Here is a 10,602-nt window from a genome sequence, read left to right on the forward strand (position 1 = left end):
GATCAACACAATTATATGTTCAGTTCCAATATGTTCAACACAATCATATGCTCAGTTTCAATATCTTCAACACAATCATACCATCAATTCCAGTAAGAACAACACATTCATACCCTCAGTTCCAATATGATCAACACAATCATTCCCTCAGTTCCAATATGTTCAACACAATCGTATGTTCAGTTCCAATAGGATCAACACAATCATATATTCATTTCCAATATGATCAACACAATCATTCCCTCAGTTCCAATATGTTCAACACCTTCAAACCCTCAGTTCCAATATGATCAGAAAAATCATTCACACATTTCCAAAATGCTTATCACAATCATAACATCAGTTCAAATATGATCAAGAGAATCATACCCTCAGTTCCAATATGATCAACACAATCGTACCCTCAGTTCCAATCTGCACAACACAATCATACCCTCAGTTCCAATATGTTCAACACAAGCATACCCACAGTTCCAGTATGATCAACACAATCATATGTTCACTTCCAATATGATCAACACAATCATATGTTCAGTTCCAATATGATCAACACAATCTTAACCTCAGTTCCAATATGTTCAACACAATCATTCCCTCAGTTCCAATATGTTCAATGCAATCATAAACTCAGTTCCAATATGTTCAACACAGTCATATGTTCAGTTCCAATATGATCAACACAATCATATGTTCAGTTCCAATATGTTCAACACAATCATATGCTCAGTTTCAATATCTTCAACACAATCATACCATCAATTCCAGTATGAACAACACAAGCAAATCTTCAGTTCCAATATGATCAACACAATAAATCCCTCAGTTCCAATATCTTCAACACAATCATATACTCAGTTCCAACATGTTCATCACAATTATACCCTCAGTTCCAATCTGTTCAACACAAACATACCCTCAGTTCCAATACGTTCAACACGATCATATGTTCAGTTCTCATATGATCAACACAATCATTCCCTCAGTTCCAATATGATCAACACATTCATACCCTCAGTTCCAATATATTCAATACAATCATAAACTCAGTTCCAATATGTTCAACACAGTCATATGTTCAGTTCCAATATGATCAACACAATTATATGTTCAGTTCCAATATGTTCAACACAATCATATGCTCAGTTTCAATATCTTCAACACAATCATACCATCAATTCCAGTAAGAACAACACATTCATACCCTCAGTTCCAATATGATCAACACAATCATTCCCTCAGTTCCAATATGTTCAACACAATCGTATGTTCAGTTCCAATAGGATCAACACAATCATAAACTCAGTTCCAATATGACCAACACAATCATACCCTCAGTTCCAATAGGATCAACACAATCATATGTTCATTTCCAATATGATCAACACAATCATTCCCTCAGTTCCAATATGTTCAACACAATCAAACACTCAGTTCCGATATTTTCAACACAATCATACCCTCAGTTCCAATATGATCAGCAAAATCATTCCCTCAGTTCCAATATGTTCAATACAGTCATATGTTCAGTTCCAATATGATCAACACAATTATATGTTCAGTTCCAATATGTTCAACACAATCATTTGCTCAGTTTCAATGTCTTCAACACAATCATACCATCAATTCCAGTAAGAACAACACATTCATACCCTCAGTTCCAATATGATCAACACAATCATATGTTCACTTCCAATATGATCAACACAATCATATGTTCAGTTCCAATATGATCAACACAATCTTAACCTCAGTTCCAATATGTTCAACACAATCATTCCCTCAGTTCCAATATGTTCAATGCAATCATTCCCTCAGTTCCAATATGTTCAATGCAATCATAAACTCAGTTCCAATATGACCAACACAATCATACCCTCAGTTCCAATAGGATCAACACAATCATATGTTCATTTCCAATATGATCAACACAATCATTCCCTCAGTTCCAATATGTTCAACACAATCAAACCCTCAGTTCCGATATTTTCAACACAATCATACCCTCAGTTCCAATATGATCAGCAAAATCATTCCCTCAGTTCCAATATGTTCAATACAGTCATATGTTCAGTTCCAATATGATCAACACAATTATATGTTCAGTTCCAATATGATCAATGCAATCAATCCCTCGGTTCCAATATGATCAACACATTCATACCCTCAGTGCCAATATGATCATCACAATCATACCCTCAGTTCCAATATGATCAACACAATCATTCCCTCAGTTCCAATATGTTCAACACAATTGTATGTTCAGTTCCAATAGGATCAACACAATCATATGTTCATTTCCAATATGATCAACACAATCATTCCCTCAGTTCCAATATGTTCAACACCATCAAACCCTCAGTTCCAATATGTTCAACACAATCATACCCTCAGTTCTAATATGATCAGCCAAATCATTCACACATTTCCCAAATGCTTATCACAATCATACCATCAGTTCAAATATGATCAAGAGAATCATACCCTCAGTTCCAATATGATCAACACAATCGTACCCTCAGTTCCAATCTGCACAACACAATCATACCCTCAGTTCCAATATGTTCAACACAAGCATACCCACAGTTCCAGTATGATCAACACAATCATATGTTCACTTCCAATATGATCAACACAATCATATGTTCAGTTCCAATATGATCAACACAATCTTAACCTCAGTTCCAATATGTTCAACACAATCATTCCCTCAGTTCCAATATGTTCAATGCAATCATAAACTCAGTTCCAATATGTTCAACACAGTCATATGTTCAGTTCCAATATGATCAACACAATCATATGTTCAGTTCCAATATGTTCAACACAATCATATGCTCAGTTTCAATATCTTCAACACAATCATACCATCAATTCCAGTATGAACAACACAAGCAACTCTTCAGTTCCAATATGATCAACACAATAAATCCCTCAGTTCCAATATCTTCAACACAATCATATACTCAGTTCCAACATGTTCATCACAATTATACCCTCAGTTCCAATCTGTTCAACACAAACATACCCTCAGTTCCAATACGTTCAACACGATCATATGTTCAGTTCTCATATGATCAACACAATCATTCCCTCAGTTCCAATATGATCAACACATTCATACCCTCAGTTCCAATATATTCAATACAATCATAAACTCAGTTCCAATATGTTCAACACAGTCATATGTTCAGTTCCAATATGATCAACACAATTATATGTTCTGTTCCAATATGTTCAACACAATCATATGCTCAGTTTCAATATCTTCAACACAATCATACCATCAATTCCAGTAAGAACAACACATTCATACCCTCAGTTCCAATATGATCAACACAATCATTCCCTCAGTTCCAATATGTTCAACACAATCGTATGTTCAGTTCCAATAGGATCAACACAATCATATATTCATTTCCAATATGATCAACACAATCATTCCCTCAGTTCCAATATGTTCAACACCATCAAACCCTCAGTTCCAATATGATCAGAAAAATCATTCACACTTTTCCAAAATGCTTATCACAATCATAACATCAGTTCAAATATGATCAAGAGAATCATACCCTCAGTTCCAATATGATCAACACAATCGTTCCCTCAGTTCCAATCTGCTCAACACAATCATACCCTCAGTTCCAATATGTTCAACACAAGCATACCCACAGTTCCAGTATGATCAACACAATCATATGTTCACTTCCAATATGATCAACACAATCATATGTTCAGTTCCAATATGATCAACACAATCTTAACCTCAGTTCCAATATGTTCAACACAATCATTCCCTCAGTTCCAATATGTTCAATGCAATCATAAACTCAGTTCCAATATGACCAACACAATCATACCCTCAGTTCCAATAGGATCAACACAATCATATGTTCATTTCCAATATGATCAACACAATCATTCCCTCAGTTCCAATATGTTCAACACAATCAAACCCTCAGTTCCGATATTTTCAACACAATCATACCCTCAGTTCCAATATGATCAGCAAAATCATTCCCTCAGTTCCAATATGTTCAATACAGTCATATGTTCAGTTCCAATATGATCAACACAATTATATGTTCAGTTCCAATATGTTCAACACAATCATTTGCTCAGTTTCAATGTCTTCAACACAATCATACCATCAATTCCAGTAAGAACAACACATTCATACCCTCAGTTCCAATATGATCAACACAATCATTCCCTCAGTTCTAATATGTTCAACACAATCATATGTTCAGTTCCAATAGGATCAACACAATCATATATTCATTTCCAATATGATCAACACAATCATTCCCTCAGTTCCAATATGTTCAACACCATCAAACCCTCAGTTCCAATATGTTCAACACAATCATACCCTCAGTTCCAATATGATCAGCAAAATCATTCACACATTTCCAAAATGTTTATCACTATCATACCATCAGTTCAAATATGATCAAGAGAATCATACCCTCAGTTCCAATATGATCAACACAATCGTACCCTCAGTTCCAATCTGCAAAACACAATCATACCCTCAGTTCCAATATGTTCAACACAAGCATACCCACAGTTCCAGTATGATCAACACAATCATATGTTCACTTCCAATATGATCAACACAATCATATGTTCAGTTCCAATATGATCAACACAATCTTAACCTCAGTTCCAATATGTTCAACACAATCATTCCCTCAGTTCCAATATGTTCAATGCAATCATAAACTCAGTTCCAATATGTTCAACACAGTCATATGTTCAGTTCCAATATGATCAACACAATCATATGTTCAGTTCCAATATGTTCAACACAATCATATGCTCAGTTTCAATATCTTCAACACAATCATACCATCAATTCCAGTATGAACAACACAAGCAAATCTTCAGTTCCAATATGATCAACACAATAAATCCCTCAGTTCCAATATCTTCAACACAATCATATACTCAGTTCCAACATGTACATCACAATTATACCCTCAGTTCCAATCTGTTCAACACAAACATACCCTCAGTTCCAATACGTTCAACACGATCATATGTTCAGTTCTCATATGATCAACACAATCATTCCCTCAGTTCCAATATGATCAACACATTCATACCCTCAGTTCAAATATATTCAATACAATCATAAACTCAGTTCCAATATGTTCAACACAGTCATATGTTCAGTTCCAATATGATCAACACAATTATATGTTCAGTTCCAATATGTTCAACACAATCATATGCTCAGTTTCAATATCTTCAACACAATCATACCATCAATTCCAGTAAGAACAACACATTCATACCCTCAGTTCCAATATGATCAACACAATCATTCCCTCAGTTCCAATATGTTCAACACAATCGTATGTTCAGTTCCAATAGGATCAACACAATCATATATTCATTTCCAATATGATCAACACAATCATTCCCTCAGTTCCAATATGTTCAACACCATCAAACCCTCAGTTCCAATATGATCAGAAAAATCATTCACACATTTCCAAAATGCTTATTACAATCATAACATCAGTTCAAATATGATCAAGAGAATCATACCCTCAGTTCCAATATGATCAACACAATCGTTCCCTCAGTTCCAATCTGCTCAACACAATCATACCCTCAGTTCCAATATGTTCAACACAAGCATACCCACAGTTCCAGTATGATCAACACAATCATATGTTCACTTCCAATATGATCAACACAATCATATGTTCAGTTCCAATATGATCAACACAATCTTAACCTCAGTTCCAATATGTTCAACACAATCATTCCCTCAGTTCCAATATGTTCAATGCAATCATAAACTCAGTTCCAATATGACCAACACAATCATACCCTCAGTTCCAATAGGATCAACACAATCATATGTTCATTTCCAATATGATCAACACAATCATTCCCTCAGTTCCAATATGTTCAACACAATCAAACCCTCAGTTCCGATATTTTCAACACAATCATACCCTCAGTTCCAATATGATCAGCAAAATCATTCCCTCAGTTCCAATATGTTCAATACAGTCATATGTTCAGTTCCAATATGATCAACACAATTATATGTTCAGTTCCAATATGTTCAACACAATCATTTGCTCAGTTTCAATGTCTTCAACACAATCATACCATCAATTCCAGTAAGAACAACACATTCATACCCTCAGTTCCAATATGATCAACACAATCATTCCCTCAGTTCCAATATGTTCAACACAATCATATGTTCAGTTCCAATAGGATCAACACAATCATATATTCATTTCCAATATGATCAACACAATCATTCCCTCAGTTCCAATATGTTCAACACCATCAAACCCTCAGTTCCAATATGTTCAACACAATCATACCCTCAGTTCCAATATGATCAGCAAAATCATTCACACATTTCCAAAATGTTTATCACTATCATACCATCAGTTCAAATATGATCAAGAGAATCATTCCCTCAGTTCCAATATGATCAACACAATCGTACCCTCAGTTCCAATCTGCTCAACACAATCATTCCCTCAGTTCCAATATGTAAAATGCAATCATAAACTCAGTTCCAATATGTTCAACACAGTCATATGTTCAGTTCCAATATGATCAACACAATCATATGTTCAGTTCCAATATGATCAGCACATTCTTAACCTCAGTTCCGATATGTTCAACACAATCATAAACTCAGTTCCAATATGTTCAACACAGTCATATGTTCAGTTCCAATATGATCAACACAATCATTCCCTCAGTTCCAATATGTTCAATACAATCATAAACTCAGTTCCAATATGTTCAACACAGTCATATGTTCAGTTCCAATATGATCAACACAATTATATGTTCAGTTCCAATATGTTCAACACAATCATATGCTCAGTTTCAATATCTTCAACACAATCATTCCATCAATTCCAGTAAGAAGAACACAAGCAAATCTTCAGTTCCAATATGATCAACACAATCTTAACCTCAGTTCCGATATGTTCAACACAATCATAAACACAGTTCCAATATGTTCAACACAGTCATATGTTCAGTTCCAATATGATCAACACAATCATTCCCTCAGTTCCAATATGTTCAATACAATCATAAACTCAGTTCCAATATGTTCAACACAGTCATATGTTCAGTTCCAATATGATCAACACAATTATATGTTCAGTTCCAATATGTTCAACACAATCATATGCTCAGTTTCAATATCTTCAACACAATCATTCCATCAATTCCAGTAAGAACAACACAAGCAAATCTTCAGTTCCAATATGATCAATACAATCAATCCCTCAATTCCAATCTGTTCAACACAAACATACCCTCAGTTTCAATACGTTCAACACGATCATATGTTCAGTTCTCATATGATCAACACAATCATTCCGTCAGTTTCAATATGATCAACACATTCATACCCTCAGTTCCAATATGATCAACACAATCATTCCCTCAGTTTCAATATGTTCAACACAACCATACCCACAGTTCCAATAGAATCAACACTATCAGTTCCAATCTGTTCAACACAAAAATACCCTCAGTTCCAATACATTCAAAACAATCATATGTTCAGTTCCAATAAAATCAACAGAATCATTCCCATAGTTCCAATATGATCAAAATAGTCATACCCTCAGTTCCAATATGATCTACACAATCATATCCTCAGTTCCAAAATGATCAATACAATCATATGTTCAGTTCCAATATGATCAATGCAATCAATCCCTCAGTTCCAATATGATCAACACATTCATACCCTCAGTGCCAATATGATCAACACAATCATACCCTCAGTTCCAATATGATCAACACAATCATTCCCTCAGTTCCAATATGTTCAACACAATCGTATGTTCAGTTCCAATAGGATCAACACAATCATATGTTCATTTCCAATATGATCAACACAATCATTCCCTCAGTTACAATAAGTTCAACACCATCAAACCCTTAGTTCCAATATGTTCAACACAATCATACCCTCAGTTCCAATATGATCAGCCAAATCATTCACACATTTCCCAAATGCTTATCACAATCATACCATCAGTTCAAATATGATCAAGAGAATCATACCCTCAGTTCCAGTATGATCAACACAATCGTACCCTCAGTTCCAATCTGCTCAACACGATCATACCCACTGTTCCAATATGATCAACACAATCTTAACCTCAGTTCCAATATGTTCAACACAATCATTCCCTCAGTTCCAATATGTTCAATGCAATCAGAAACTCAGTTCCAATATGTTCAACACAGTCATATGTTCAGTTCCAATATGATCAACACAATCATATGTTCAGTTCCAATATGTTCAACACAATCATATGCTCAGTTTCAATATCTTCAACACAATCATACCATCAATTCCCGTATGAACAACACAAGCAAATCTTCAGTTCCAATATGATCAACACAATAAATCCCTCAGTTCCAATATCTACAACACAATCATAAACTCAGTTCCAATATGTTCAGCAGTCATATGTTCAGTTCCAATATGATCAACACAATCATTCCCTCAGTTCCAATATGTTCAACACCATCAAACCCTCAGTTCCAATATGATCAGAAAAATCATTCACACATTTCCAAAATGCTTATCACAATCATAACATCAGTTCAAATATGATCAAGAGAATCATACCCTCAGTTCCAATATGATCAACACAATCGTTCCCTCAGTTCCAATCTGCTCAACACAATCATACCCTCAGTTCCAATATGTTCAACACAAGCATACCCACAGTTCCAGTATGATCAACACAATCATATGTTCACTTCCAATATGATCAACACAATCATATGTTCAGTTCCAATATGATCAACACAATCTTAACCTCAGTTCCAATATGTTCAACACAATCATTCCCTCAGTTCCAATATGTTCAATGCAATCATAAACTCAGTTCCAATATGACCAACACAATCATACCCTCAGTTCCAATAGGATCAACACAATCATATGTTCATTTCCAATATGATCAACACAATCATTCCCTCAGTTCCAATATGTTCAACACCATCAAACCCTCAGTTCCGATATTTTCAACACAATCATACCCTCAGTTCCAATATGATCAGCAAAATCATTCCCTCAGTTCCAATATGTTCAATACAATCATAAACTCAGTTCCAATATGTTCAACACAGTCATATGTTCAGTTCCAATATGATCAACACAATTATATGTTCAGTTCCAATATGTTCAACACAATCATTTGCTCAGTTTCAATGTCTTCAACACAATCATACCATCAATTCCAGTAAGAACAACACATTCATACCCTCAGTTCCAATATGATCAACACAATCATTCCCTCAGTTCCAATATGTTCAACACAATCATATGTTCAGTTCCAATAGGATCAACACAATCATATATTCATTTCCAATATGATCAACACAATCATTCCCTCAGTTCCAATATGTTCAACACCATCAAACCCTCAGTTCCAATATGTTCAACACAATCATACCCTCAGTTCCAATATGATCAGCAAAATCATTCACACATTTCCAAAATGTTTATCACTATCATACCATCAGTTCAAATATGATCAAGAGAATCATACCCTCAGTTCCAATATGATCAACACAATCGTACCCTCAGTTCCAATCTGCTCAACACAATCATTCCCTCAGTTCCAATATGTTCAACACAATCATTCCCTCATTTCCAATATGTTCAATGCAATCATAAACTCAGTTCCAATATGTTCAACAGTCATATGTTCAGTTCCAATATGATCAACACAATCATTCCCTCAGTTCCAATATGTTCAATACAATCATAAACTCAGTTCCAATATGTTCAACACAAACATACCCTCAGTTTCAATACGTTCAACACGATCATATGTTCAGTTCTCATATGATCAACACAATCATTCCGTCAGTTCCAATATGATCAACACTTTCATACCCTCAGTTCCAATATGATCAACACAATCATTCCCTCAGTTTCAATATGTTCAACACAACCATTCCCTCAGTTCCAATATGTTCAATGCAATCATAAACTCAGTTCCAATATGTTCAACAGTCATATGTTCAGTTCCAATATGATCAACACAATCATAAACTCAGTTCCAATATGTTCAACACAGTCATATGTTCAGTTCCAATATGATCAACACAATCATATGTTCAGTTCCAATATGATCAACACAATCTTAACCTCAGTTCCGATATGTTCAACACAATCATAAACTCAGTTCCAATATGTTCAACACAGTCATATGTTCAGTTCCAATATGATCAACACAATCATTCCCTCAGTTCCAATATGTTCAACACAAGCATACCCACAGTTCCAGTATGATCAACACAATCATATGTTCAATTCCAATATGATCAACACAATCATATGTTCAGTTCCAATATGATCAACACAATCGTACCCTCAGTTCCAATCTGCTCAACACAATCATTCCCACAGTTCCAATATGTAAAATACAATCATAAACTCAGTTCCAATATGTTCAACACAGTCATATGTTCAGTTCCAATATGATCAACACAATCATTCCCTCAGTTCCAATATGTTCAATACAATCATAAACTCAGTTCCAATCTGCTCAACACAAACATACCCTCAGT

Source organism: Hypanus sabinus, chromosome 9 (genome assembly GCF_030144855.1).
Source record: "Hypanus sabinus isolate sHypSab1 chromosome 9, sHypSab1.hap1, whole genome shotgun sequence".
Classification (NCBI taxonomy): Eukaryota; Metazoa; Chordata; class Chondrichthyes; order Myliobatiformes; family Dasyatidae; genus Hypanus; species Hypanus sabinus.